Source organism: Leptodactylus fuscus, chromosome 2 (assembly GCF_031893055.1).
Source record: "Leptodactylus fuscus isolate aLepFus1 chromosome 2, aLepFus1.hap2, whole genome shotgun sequence".
In the NCBI taxonomy this organism is placed as follows: domain Eukaryota; kingdom Metazoa; phylum Chordata; class Amphibia; order Anura; family Leptodactylidae; genus Leptodactylus; species Leptodactylus fuscus.
This window is the reverse complement of record NC_134266.1, coordinates 171,815,416-171,829,519: the sequence shown is the minus strand read 5'-3', so window position 1 is coordinate 171,829,519 and position 14,104 is coordinate 171,815,416.

Genomic DNA, 14,104 nt, shown 5'->3' with positions numbered 1-14,104 from the left:
GTGCACCCACAATTTTTACTACTGGTATATAGTGCCATTGTCTGACTGGGAATTCAAAGAATATATGGGGGTTATGTGCACCCACAATTTTTACTACTGGTATATAGTGCCATTGTCTGACTGGGAATTCAAAGAATATATGGGGGTTATGTGCACCCACAATTTTTACTACTGGTATACAGTGCCATTGTCTGACTGGGAATTCAAAGAATATATTGGGGTTACGTGCACCCACAATTTTTGCTACTGGTATACAGTGCCATTGTCTGACTGGGAATTCAAAGAATATATTGGGGTTATGTGCACCCACAATTTTTACTACTGGTATATAGTGCCATTGTCTGACTGGGAATTCAAAGAATATATGGGGGTTACGTGCACCCACTATTTTTAATACTGGTATACAGTGCCATTGTCTGACTGGGAATTCAAAGAATATATGGGGGTTATGTGCACCCACAATTTTTGCTACTGCTATACAGTGCCATTGTCTCACTGGGAATTCAAAGAATATATTGGGGTTATGTGCACCCACAATTTTTACTACTGGTATATAGTGCCATTGTCTGACTGGGAATTCAAAGAATATATGGGGGTTATGTGCACCCACAATTTTTAATACTGGTATACAGTGCCATTGTCTGACTGGGAATTCAAAGAATATATTGGGGTTATGTGCACCCACAATTTTTACTACTGGTATACAGTGCCATTGTCTGACTGGGAATTCAAAGAATATATGGGGGTTATGTGCACCCACAATTTTTACTACTGGTATACAGTGCCATTGTCTGACTGGGAATTCAAAGAATATATGGGGGTTACGTGCACCCACAATTTTTGCTACTGCTATACAGTGCCATTGTCTCACTGGGAATTCAAAGAATATATTGGGGTTATGTGCACCCACAATTTTTACTACTGGTATATAGTGCCATTGTCTGACTGGGAATTCAAAGAATATATGGGGGTTACGTGCACCCACAATTTTTGCTACTGCTATACAGTTCCATTGTCTCACTGGGAATTCAAAGAATATATTGGGGTTATGTGCACCCACTATTTTTAATACTGGTATACAGTGCCATTGTCTGACTGGGAATTCAAAGAATATATGGGGGTTATGTGCACCCACAATTTTTGCTACTGCTATACAGTGCCATTGTCTCACTGGGAATTCAAAGAATATATTGGGGTTATGTGCACCCACAATTTTTACTACTGGTATTTAGTGCCATTGTCTGACTGGGAATTCAAAGAATATATGGGGGTTATGTGCACCCACAATTTTTAATACTGGTATACAGTGCCATTGTCTGACTGGGAATTCAAAGAATATATGGGGGTTATGTGCACCCACAATTTTTACTACTGGTATACAGTGCCATTGTCTGACTGGGAATTCAAAGAATATATGGGGGTTACGTGCACCCACAATTTTTGCTACTGCTATACAGTGCCATTGTCTCACTGGGAATTCAAAGAATATATTGGGGTTATGTGCACCCACAATTTTTACTACTGGTATATAGTGCCATTGTCTGACTGGGAATTCAAAGAATATATGGGGGTTACGTGCACCCACAATTTTTGCTACTGCTATACAGTTCCATTGTCTCACTGGGAATTCAAAGAATATATTGGGGTTATGTGCACCCACTATTTTTAATACTGGTATACAGTGCCATTGTCTGACTGGGAATTCAAAGAATATATGGGGGTTATGTGCACCCACAATTTTTGCTACTGCTATACAGTGCCATTGTCTCACTGGGAATTCAAAGAATATATTGGGGTTATGTGCACCCACAATTTTTACTACTGGTATTTAGTGCCATTGTCTGACTGGGAATTCAAAGAATATATGGGGGTTATGTGCACCCACAATTTTTAATACTGGTATACAGTGCCATTGTCTGACTGGGAATTCAAAGAATATATGGGGGTTATGTGCACCCACAATTTTTACTACTGGTATACAGTGCCATTGTCTGACTGGGAATTCAAAGAATATATGGGGGTTACGTGCACCCACAATTTTTGCTACTGCTATACAGTGCCATTGTCTCACTGGGAATTCAAAGAATATATTGGGGTTATGTGCACCCACAATTTTTACTACTGGTATATAGTGCCATTGTCTGACTGGGAATTCAAAGAATATATGGGGGTTACGTGCACCCACAATTTTTGCTACTGCTATACAGTTCCATTGTCTCACTGGGAATTCAAAGAATATATTGGGGTTATGTGCACCCACTATTTTTAATACTGGTATACAGTGCCATTGTCTGACTGGGAATTCAAAGAATATATGGGGGTTATGTGCACCCACAATTTTTGCTACTGCTATACAGTGCCATTGTCTCACTGGGAATTCAAAGAATATATTGGGGTTATGTGCACCCACAATTTTTACTACTGGTATATAGTGCCATTGTCTGACTGGGAATTCAAAGAATATATGGGGGTTATGTGCAACCACAATTTTTACTACTGGTATATAGTGCCATTGTCTGACTGGGAATTCAAAGAATATATGGGGGTTATGTGCACCCACAATTTTTACTACTGGTATATAGTGCCATTGTCTGACTGGGAATTCAAAGAATATATGGGGGTTATGTGCACCCACAATTTTTAATACTGGTATACAGTGCCATTGTCTGACTGGGAATTCAAAGAATATATGGGGGTTATGTGCACCCACAATTTTTACTACTGGTATATAGTGCCATTGTCTGACTGGGAATTCAAAGAATATATGGGGGTTATGTGCACCCACAATTTTTACTACTGGTATATAGTGCCATTGTCTGACTGGGAATTCAAAGAATATATGGGGGTTATGTGCACCCACAATTTTTACTACTGGTATATAGTGCCATTGTCTGACTGGGAATTCAAAGAATATATGGGGGTTATGTGCACCCACAATTTTTAATACTGGTATACAGTGCCATTGTCTGACTGGGAATTCAAAGAATATATTGGGGTTACGTGCACCCACAATTTTTACTACTGGTATACAGTGCCATTGTCTGACTGGGAATTCAAAGAATATATGGGGGTTATGTGCACCCACAATTTTTACTACTGGTATACAGTGCCATTGTCTGACTGGGAATTCAAAGAATATATGGGGGTTATGTGCACCCACAATTTTTAATACTGGTATACAGTGCCATTGTCTGACTGGGAATTCAAAGAATATATTGGGGTTATGTGCACCCACAATTTTTACTACTGGTATACAGTGCCATTGTCTGACTGGGAATTCAAAGAATATATGGGGGTTATGTGCACCCACAATTTTTACTACTGGTATACAGTGCCATTGTCTGACTGGGAATTCAAAGAATATATGGGGGTTACGTGCACCCACAATTTTTGCTACTGCTATACAGTGCCATTGTCTCACTGGGAATTCAAAGAATATATTGGGGTTATGTGCACCCACAATTTTTACTACTGGTATATAGTGCCATTGTCTGACTGGGAATTCAAAGAATATATGGGGGTTACGTGCACCCACAATTTTTGCTACTGCTATACAGTGCCATTGTCTGACTGGGAATTCAAAGAATATATTGGGGTTATGTGCACCCACTATTTTTAATACTGGTATACAGTGCCATTGTCTGACTGGGAATTCAAAGAATATATGGGGGTTATGTGCACCCACAATTTTTACTACTGGTATATAGTGCCATTGTCTGACTGGGAATTCAAAGAATATATGGGGGTTATGTGCACCCACAATTTTTACTACTGGTATATAGTGCCATTGTCTGACTGGGAATTCAAAGAATATATGGGGGTTATGTGCACCCACAATTTTTACTACTGGTATATAGTGCCATTGTCTGACTGGGAATTCAAAGAATATATGGGGGTTATGTGCACCCACAATTTTTAATACTGGTATACAGTGCCATTGTCTGACTGGGAATTCAAAGAATATATTGGGGTTACGTGCACCCACAATTTTTACTACTGGTATACAGTGCCATTGTCTGACTGGGAATTCAAAGAATATATGGGGGTTATGTGCACCCACAATTTTTACTACTGGTATACAGTGCCATTGTCTGACTGGGAATTCAAAGAATATATGGGGGTTATGTGCACCCACAATTTTTAATACTGGTATACAGTGCCATTGTCTGACTGGGAATTCAAAGAATATATTGGGGTTATGTGCACCCACAATTTTTACTACTGGTATACAGTGCCATTGTCTGACTGGGAATTCAAAGAATATATGGGGGTTATGTGCACCCACAATTTTTACTACTGGTATACAGTGCCATTGTCTGACTGGGAATTCAAAGAATATATGGGGGTTACGTGCACCCACAATTTTTGCTACTGCTATACAGTGCCATTGTCTCACTGGGAATTCAAAGAATATATTGGGGTTATGTGCACCCACAATTTTTACTACTGGTATATAGTGCCATTGTCTGACTGGGAATTCAAAGAATATATGGGGGTTACGTGCACCCACAATTTTTGCTACTGCTATACAGTTCCATTGTCTCACTGGGAATTCAAAGAATATATTGGGGTTATGTGCACCCACTATTTTTAATACTGGTATACAGTGCCATTGTCTGACTGGGAATTCAAAGAATATATGGGGGTTATGTGCACCCACAATTTTTGCTACTGCTATACAGTGCCATTGTCTCACTGGGAATTCAAAGAATATATTGGGGTTATGTGCACCCACAATTTTTACTACTGGTATATAGTGCCATTGTCTGACTGGGAATTCAAAGAATATATGGGGGTTATGTGCACCCACAATTTTTAATACTGGTATACAGTGCCATTGTCTGACTGGGAATTCAAAGAATATATTGGGGTTATGTGCACCCACAATTTTTACTACTGGTATACAGTGCCATTGTCTGACTGGGAATTCAAAGAATATATGGGGGTTATGTGCACCCACAATTTTTACTACTGGTATACAGTGCCATTGTCTGACTGGGAATTCAAAGAATATATTGGGGTTATGTGCACCCACAATTTTTACTACTGGTATATAGTGCCATTGTCTGACTGGGAATTCAAAGAATATATGGGGGTTACGTGCACCCACTATTTTTAATACTGGTATACAGTGCCATTGTCTGACTGGGAATTCAAAGAATATATGGGGGTTATGTGCACCCACAATTTTTGCTACTGCTATACAGTGCCATTGTCTCACTGGGAATTCAAAGAATATATTGGGGTTATGTGCACCCACAATTTTTACTACTGGTATATAGTGCCATTGTCTGACTGGGAATTCAAAGAATATATGGGGGTTATGTGCACCCACAATTTTTAATACTGGTATACAGTGCCATTGTCTGACTGGGAATTCAAAGAATATATTGGGGTTATGTGCACCCACAATTTTTACTACTGGTATACAGTGCCATTGTCTGACTGGGAATTCAAAGAATATATGGGGGTTATGTGCACCCACAATTTTTACTACTGGTATACAGTGCCATTGTCTGACTGGGAATTCAAAGAATATATGGGGGTTACGTGCACCCACAATTTTTGCTACTGCTATACAGTGCCATTGTCTCACTGGGAATTCAAAGAATATATTGGGGTTATGTGCACCCACAATTTTTACTACTGGTATATAGTGCCATTGTCTGACTGGGAATTCAAAGAATATATAGGGGTTACGTGCACCCACAATTTTTGCTACTGCTATACAGTTCCATTGTCTCACTGGGAATTCAAAGAATATATTGGGGTTATGTGCACCCACTATTTTTAATACTGGTATACAGTGCCATTGTCTGACTGGGAATTCAAAGAATATATGGGGGTTATGTGCACCCACAATTTTTGCTACTGCTATACAGTGCCATTGTCTCACTGGGAATTCAAAGAATATATTGGGGTTATGTGCACCCACAATTTTTACTACTGGTATTTAGTGCCATTGTCTGACTGGGAATTCAAAGAATATATGGGGGTTATGTGCACCCACAATTTTTAATACTGGTATACAGTGCCATTGTCTGACTGGGAATTCAAAGAATATATTGGGGTTACGTGCACCCACAATTTTTACTACTGGTATACAGTGCCATTGTCTGACTGGGAATTCAAAGAATATATGGGGGTTATGTGCACCCACAATTTTTACTACTGGTATACAGTGCCATTGTCTGACTGGGAATTCAAAGAATATATGGGGGTTATGTGCACCCACAATTTTTAATACTGGTATACAGTGCCATTGTCTGACTGGGAATTCAAAGAATATATTGGGGTTATGTGCACCCACAATTTTTACTACTGGTATACAGTGCCATTGTCTGACTGGGAATTCAAAGAATATATGGGGGTTATGTGCACCCACAATTTTTACTACTGGTATACAGTGCCATTGTCTGACTGGGAATTCAAAGAATATATGGGGGTTACGTGCACCCACAATTTTTGCTACTGCTATACAGTGCCATTGTCTCACTGGGAATTCAAAGAATATATTGGGGTTATGTGCACCCACAATTTTTACTACTGGTATATAGTGCCATTGTCTGACTGGGAATTCAAAGAATATATGGGGGTTACGTGCACCCACAATTTTTGCTACTGCTATACAGTTCCATTGTCTCACTGGGAATTCAAAGAATATATTGGGGTTATGTGCACCCACTATTTTTAATACTGGTATACAGTGCCATTGTCTGACTGGGAATTCAAAGAATATATGGGGGTTATGTGCACCCACAATTTTTGCTACTGCTATACAGTGCCATTGTCTCACTGGGAATTCAAAGAATATATTGGGGTTATGTGCACCCACAATTTTTACTACTGGTATATAGTGCCATTGTCTGACTGGGAATTCAAAGAATATATGGGGGTTATGTGCACCCACAATTTTTAATACTGGTATACAGTGCCATTGTCTGACTGGGAATTCAAAGAATATATTGGGGTTATGTGCACCCACAATTTTTACTACTGGTATACAGTGCCATTGTCTGACTGGGAATTCAAAGAATATATGGGGGTTATGTGCACCCACAATTTTTACTACTGGTATACAGTGCCATTGTCTGACTGGGAATTCAAAGAATATATGGGGGTTACGTGCACCCACAATTTTTGCTACTGCTATACAGTGCCATTGTCTCACTGGGAATTCAAAGAATATATTGGGGTTATGTGCACCCACAATTTTTACTACTGGTATATAGTGCCATTGTCTGACTGGGAATTCAAAGAATATATGGGGGTTACGTGCACCCACAATTTTTGCTACTGCTATACAGTTCCATTGTCTCACTGGGAATTCAAAGAATATATTGGGGTTATGTGCACCCACTATTTTTAATACTGGTATACAGTGCCATTGTCTGACTGGGAATTCAAAGAATATATGGGGGTTATGTGCACCCACAATTTTTGCTACTGCTATACAGTGCCATTGTCTCACTGGGAATTCAAAGAATATATTGGGGTTATGTGCACCCACAATTTTTACTACTGGTATATAGTGCCATTGTCTGACTGGGAATTCAAAGAATATATGGGGGTTATGTGCACCCACAATTTTTAATACTGGTATACAGTGCCATTGTCTGACTGGGAATTCAAAGAATATATTGGGGTTATGTGCACCCACAATTTTTACTACTGGTATACAGTGCCATTGTCTGACTGGGAATTCAAAGAATATATGGGGGTTATGTGCACCCACAATTTTTACTACTGGTATACAGTGCCATTGTCTGACTGGGAATTCAAAGAATATATGGGGGTTACGTGCACCCACAATTTTTGCTACTGCTATACAGTGCCATTGTCTCACTGGGAATTCAAAGAATATATTGGGGTTATGTGCACCCACAATTTTTACTACTGGTATATAGTGCCATTGTCTGACTGGGAATTCAAAGAATATATGGGGGTTACGTGCACCCACAATTTTTGCTACTGCTATACAGTTCCATTGTCTCACTGGGAATTCAAAGAATATATTGGGGTTATGTGCACCCACTATTTTTAATACTGGTATACAGTGCCATTGTCTGACTGGGAATTCAAAGAATATATGGGGGTTATGTGCACCCACAATTTTTGCTACTGCTATACAGTGCCATTTTCTCACTGGGAATTCAAAGAATATATTGGGGTTATGTGCACCCACAATTTTTACTACTGGTATACAGTGCCATTGTCTCTCTGGGAATTCCACAAATAATTTTGGGATTCATTCACCCTACATCTCAGGCTCTTGCCATATTCACCCAGGTTGTCAGTGCTGCACCAGCTCGTTCCCAGACAGCTCGGCCCGAAAAACACGTTACCTATATAGAGGATTTGGACAATGAAGACAACATGTTCTAAATCTAATGTCTGCACCTTCTCCATAATTAAAATAAAGGCAGCGTTTAACTTTCAAATAGCACTGCACAAAGGAAGAGCTTATCAGCTTGTCTCATGACATGCTACTGAAAAGTTTCATTTGTGTATCTTAATGTAAATATAGTTGTATAAGCTTTTTGGGTTTTAGGCACTGCCAAGTTATTTATTACCACCCGCTCCCTTATAATGATGATGACGCCAAAGTCACTGTGGGTGTTCAGAGCTCACAGCTTTGGGTGACATTTGTCTTGCTCTCTGTCGGTACCAGCTGTCTTTTTGGATACCGTAAAGTTATGTTGACTTTATTAACAGCTATAGAAGCTTTAGCCAGGTTGTGACGGTGTGTAACCCTAACAACACTAAGTGGGATACACATTAATAGTCAGTCTATGTACGCTAAACGTATCACTGAAGTAATTTTTTTTCCCTTTCCCCTAATATAAGAAAGGAACAGACATTAGACCTAGACCGGGGTTCGAGGCTTGAAAAAATCCAGTATTATTTGTTCTTCATGATGTGAAATATGTGTTGAAAAGCAACCCAAGATGAAGTCAGCCATGTGTGCCAGTGTGTTACTTGGCATGCCTTTGCTGGCCCCAACTGTAAGGGTCACTCTCCATTTCCTCCATTTTCCACTCCCCTTCACACCATTTGTGGTGAAGCAATGGGATGCACTGAAGTGCACCCTCTAGCCTCGTGTGGGATAGGGACATCAGATGCCACTCCAACCCCCTCGTCTTCCTCCGCCAGCCAACGGTGCGAAGATGAGAGGAGTGTGCTCTGAATGTTTTCTGCCTAGCAGAGGCTAGTTCTCACTTACGAAAATGGCCCCACTTTGACCTGTATATCAGGCACAATGGTGTAGGTTTCAAAGAAACATGGCACCAACAAGTTGGAAAACGTGGGCCATGCGTGGACCGTGTTTGAGTCTGGCAAGCTCCAGATCTGCTACCAGGTTCCAGCCATTATCACAGGCGCAAAAATGCCAGGCCCCAAGTGTAGCAGGGAAAAAAAAATGCCATCTCAGCCAGGATGGCATCCCTGACCTCGGAGGCACTGTGCTGTCTGTCCCCCAAGCTGATCAGTTTCAGCACGGCCTGCTGACATCTCCCCATGCCAGTGTTACAGTGTTTTCCGCTAGTAGCTGGGGTGGAGGTTGCAGCTTCGTAGGGTTTCAGTCTACTCCTGCCATGAATTTTGGCCTGGGAGAGGAGATAGGCCACCCCAGTTTGCACCCGGGGAACAGACTCCACCACATTCACCCTGCCTGTCATTAAAGATAAGCACTGCAGCATCCCTGACCACAGGCGCTTGTCCATGTGTCGGTGGTCAAGTGGACCTTGCAGCAAAGCGCAGAGCTCTGGGCCCGACTGATGTTATGGGACACATGCAGGCGCAAGGCAGAGACAGCACACCAAGAGAAGTAGTAACGGCTAGGCCCAGCATAGGGAGGTGCCCCAGCTGCCATCTGCTGACGGAAGGCCTGGGTCTCCAGAAGCATAAACAAACACCAACATCTCCAGGGCCAGCAGTTTATCGATGATGCTGTTACAGGCTTGGGCATGGGGGTGGGTTGTATTGTACTTCTACCTGCAATGAAAAGCTTGGGAAATGTGGAGTGGCTGGGAAGAGGCGCATGATGGTGCAGGCCAAAAGGGCGCATGAGGGTGAACTCCCCAATGTGTCAGAGATAGGTGTGTAGGTGTCCTTGCATCATATACTTGCACCATATTTGGCTTTGGAAGTTAATTTTGTGCCAAAAAGTGGTTAAGACAGCGATCCCTCAGCTACTCCCGTTACACTGTCTATTGAAGTTACCATCTGTGGAAGTGGACCACCATTTCTAAGATCCCAAAGGAAGCAGGCAAGAGATGTACAGTTCAGAAAAAAAGATGAGAAAATAAGTTTAGGCTGTAGAGCACAGAGGGATCGGAGAGGACAGAGCTGGTGTCGGCCAGGTATTCCCACAACATGCGCCTATACTTGTCCCTCCTGGTGACACTAGGCCCCTGAGTGGCAGTAATTTGTCCAGGGGGGCCATTAACGTGTTCCAGACCTAGGAATAAGTCTTCCAACAGGGTAGAGTTTTGCATGCCTTTGCTTCTACCCACTGTTTTTGCTGCTTAGCTTCCCTCCACATCTACTCTGCTTTCACCCCTAAACATCACCCCAGTTTATGCCTTTGCTTCTACCCAGGTTTTTTGTTGATTTAGCTTCCCTCTACATCTACACTGCTTTAGCCCCTAGACATCACCCCTGTCCATGTGGGGTCGGTGGCCTCGTCATCCACCAACTCCTCTTCCAATTGCGCACTGCCCCCTTACTGCAAACCGCACATGACCACAGCTTGCCTTGATGGCAACTGTGTCTCATGATCCCCACTTAGGTCCAGACAAGTCGGTGGTGGGTCCAAAACCCCAAAATTGGAAGGAAATGGCAGATGCTGCAGTATTTCTAATACCTGTTCCTGGTGCTCGGGCCTGGTCTGTGTTGTACCCTGCACCCTGCTTAACGCATCTGCCATATCCGAAGTTGTGCTGAGCGCATGCTAATGTTTCGTGTCCAGTGCAATGGATGGGATGGGATTTCACATAAGTCTGCCACCCATGGCCACTCATGGTTGAGCAACTGAGGGAGTTGACTTTGACGAACCCGAGGGTTTTGGAGTTGGAACTACATCAAAGGTCTGTGCTGCTCACACACTCTGCTCAACACATGATATGTTTAGTGCCAGCAGTGTGGAGACGTCGCACAACAGCCGTTGTTCCAGCAGGTACAGGCGTTGTAGGAGTGCATAGAGGCTAGCAGCGGCAACTATACACTTTAAAAACTATCCGCACAAGCGCCACACTTTCACCAGTAGCTCAGGAACATTGGGGTACCTTTTTCAAAAGATTAGCAGCAATGAGTTAAAAACGTGGCCCAGGCATGGAATATGTTGCAGGCTGCCAAGCTACAGAGCCAATCCCAGGTTACGGCCATTATCACACATGACAACATGCCTGGGCCCAGGTGCAGTGGCAAAAACCACATTGACGTCTCATCGAGGATGGCATGACTCACTTTGTAGGCAGTGTGCTGTCTGGCCCCCAAGCTGATGAGCTTCAGCACGGCCCGCTGACGTCTCCCCACACCAGTGTTGCAGCGTTTCCAGCTCGTAGCTGGGGTCAATTTAACAGCGGAGGAGGGTGGTGTTTCAGCCCTCCTCCCAGGAATGTTGTGTGGGGAGACAAGTCAGGCCACCACATTTTGCGACCCGGTCCACGCCTCAACTACATTCAACCACTGTGCCCAAATTGAAAGGTAGCGTCCCTGTCCGCATGCACTTGTCCATTCGTAACTGGTCACATGGAACTTTAGGGCTAAGCGCTGAATTTAGGGACCGCCTCATGTTTGGGGGAAAGTGCTGGTGTGGACGGCACAGTGCGGTGGCGCAGTAGACACTCTGCCCAAAAAGGGCAGAGTGTCCCCCAGCCGGGATTCCAACATCTCCTGGGCCAGATTTCTTGAGATGAGGCCGTTGAAGCCTTGGGCATGTGGGTGGGTTGCGCTGTACTTTAGCATGAAATGAAAGGCTTGGGAGATGGGGAGTTGCTGGGAAGAGGCGCATGATGGCGCGGGCAAAAGGAGAAATGTCAGGAAAAGGTGAGGATAAGGGTGAACTCCCCAAAGTGTCAGAGGCAGATGTGGAGGTGTCCTGGCTCCTGGTCTGGACTGCAGCGCCAGCCCTGTCAACAGTGGAAGAGGCAGTGGCCGCCAGGCCAAACGACGATTATCCTGCGCTTGCTCTCACCCACTGAGCCCAGGGCTTGCCTTCCAAATGATGGCACCCGCAAGAGGTGGTGAGATTCCTCTCCGCAGATCTCCAAACCATCTTGGACTTGCAAATTGCACTAAATTTGTCATGTAACTGACATGTATATGATGAGTCTATCCATTGTCTGTTCATTTTGGTGAAAGTCAGCCTGTCAGCTGACAGACAGCTGTGCTTGTCAGTGATGATGTCACCGGCTGCTTGTACCCCCAGTTTTTGCTGCTTAGCTTGCCTCCACATCCACACTGCTTTTGCCCCTACACATCACCCCTATCCATGCCTGTGCCTCTAGCCATAAGTCTGCCACCCATGCAAACTCATGGTGCAGAAAGTGAGGGAGCTGACTCTGAGGAACCCTTGGGTTTTGTAGCTGGTACTCCATCAAAGGTCTCTGCTGCTCACACACCCTGCTGAACATACGGTATCTAGGGTTAGAGCGTGTGGTGACCTCGCACAACAGTAGGTGCTTCAGGCAGATGTAGGCCTTGCTGGAGTGTATTGCGGCTAGCTCCAGGTACTGTAGACTTGGGAAAGTCGGTGTCCAAGTGCCGCACTTTCACCCTTAGCTCAGCTAATTTGGGGTATGTTTTTAAAAATCATTGCACCACTACATTGAACATGTGGGCCAGGCATGGAACGTGTTGGAGGCTGGCAAGCTCCAGACCCTCCAACAAGCTAAAAAACCTGGCCCCAGGGGCAGCGGGGATAAACAAATTGCCATCTCATCCAGGATGGCATCCCTGACCTCAGAGGCAGTGTGCTGTCCGTCTCCCAAGCTGATGAGCTTCAGCCCAGCCTGCTGACGTCTCCCCACACCAGTGTTGCAGCGTTTTCAGCTCGTAGCTGGGGTCAATCTAACAGCGGAGGAGGAGGAGGGTGGTGTTTCAGCCCTCCTCCCAGGAATGTTTTGTGGGGAAACAAGTCAGGAAAATTCTTGAAACGGGAGAGTTTTGCATCTTTGCCCTTGCTGCCTATGGACATCCCTTTGCCTCTAGCCACCATTTTCCCTGCTTTGCTTGCCTCCACATCCACACTGCTTTTGCCCCTAGACATCACCCCAGTCCATGCCTTAGCTTGTACCCCCAGTTTTTCCTGCTTAGCTTGCCTCCACATCCACACTGCTTTTGCCCCTAGACATCACCCCAGTCCATGCCTTAGCTTGTACCCCCAGTTTTTCCTGCTTAGCTTGCCTCCACATCCACACTGCTTTTGCCCCTAGACATCACCCCAGTCCATGCCTTAGCTTGTACCCCCAGTTTTTCCTGCTTAGCTTGCCTCCACATCCACACTGCTTTTGCCCCTAGACATCATCCCTATCCATGCCTCTTCCCCTAGCCATAACTCTGCCACCCCTGGAAACTCATGGTGCAGAAACTTTGGTTGCTGACTTTGAGGAACCCTTGGGTTTTGTAGATGGAACTCCATCAAAGGTCTGTGCAGCTCACACACCCTGCTCAAGATATGGTATTGTAGGGTTTCAGCGTGTGTGAATGACGGACAACAGCCTGTGTTTGGACAGATGTAGGCCTTGCTAGAGTGTTTTTAGGCTAGCAGCGACTCCTGTGCACTTGCAAAAGTGGGCGCACAAGCGCCGCATTTTCAACAGTAGCTTCGGTACATTTGGGTATGTTTTTAAAAAACTTTGCACCACTAGGTTAGACGTGGGCCAAACATGGAACGTGTTGGAGGCTGGCAAGCTCCAGAGCCGCTACCAGGTTCCAGCCATTATCACAGGCGTAAAAATGCCAGGCCCCAGGTGTAGCAGGAAAAAAAAAATGCCATCTCAGCCAGGATGGCATCCCTGACCTCGGAGGCACTGTGCTGTCTGTCCCCCAAGCTGATGAGCTTCAGCACCGCCTGCTGACGTCTCCCCACACCAGTGTTTTA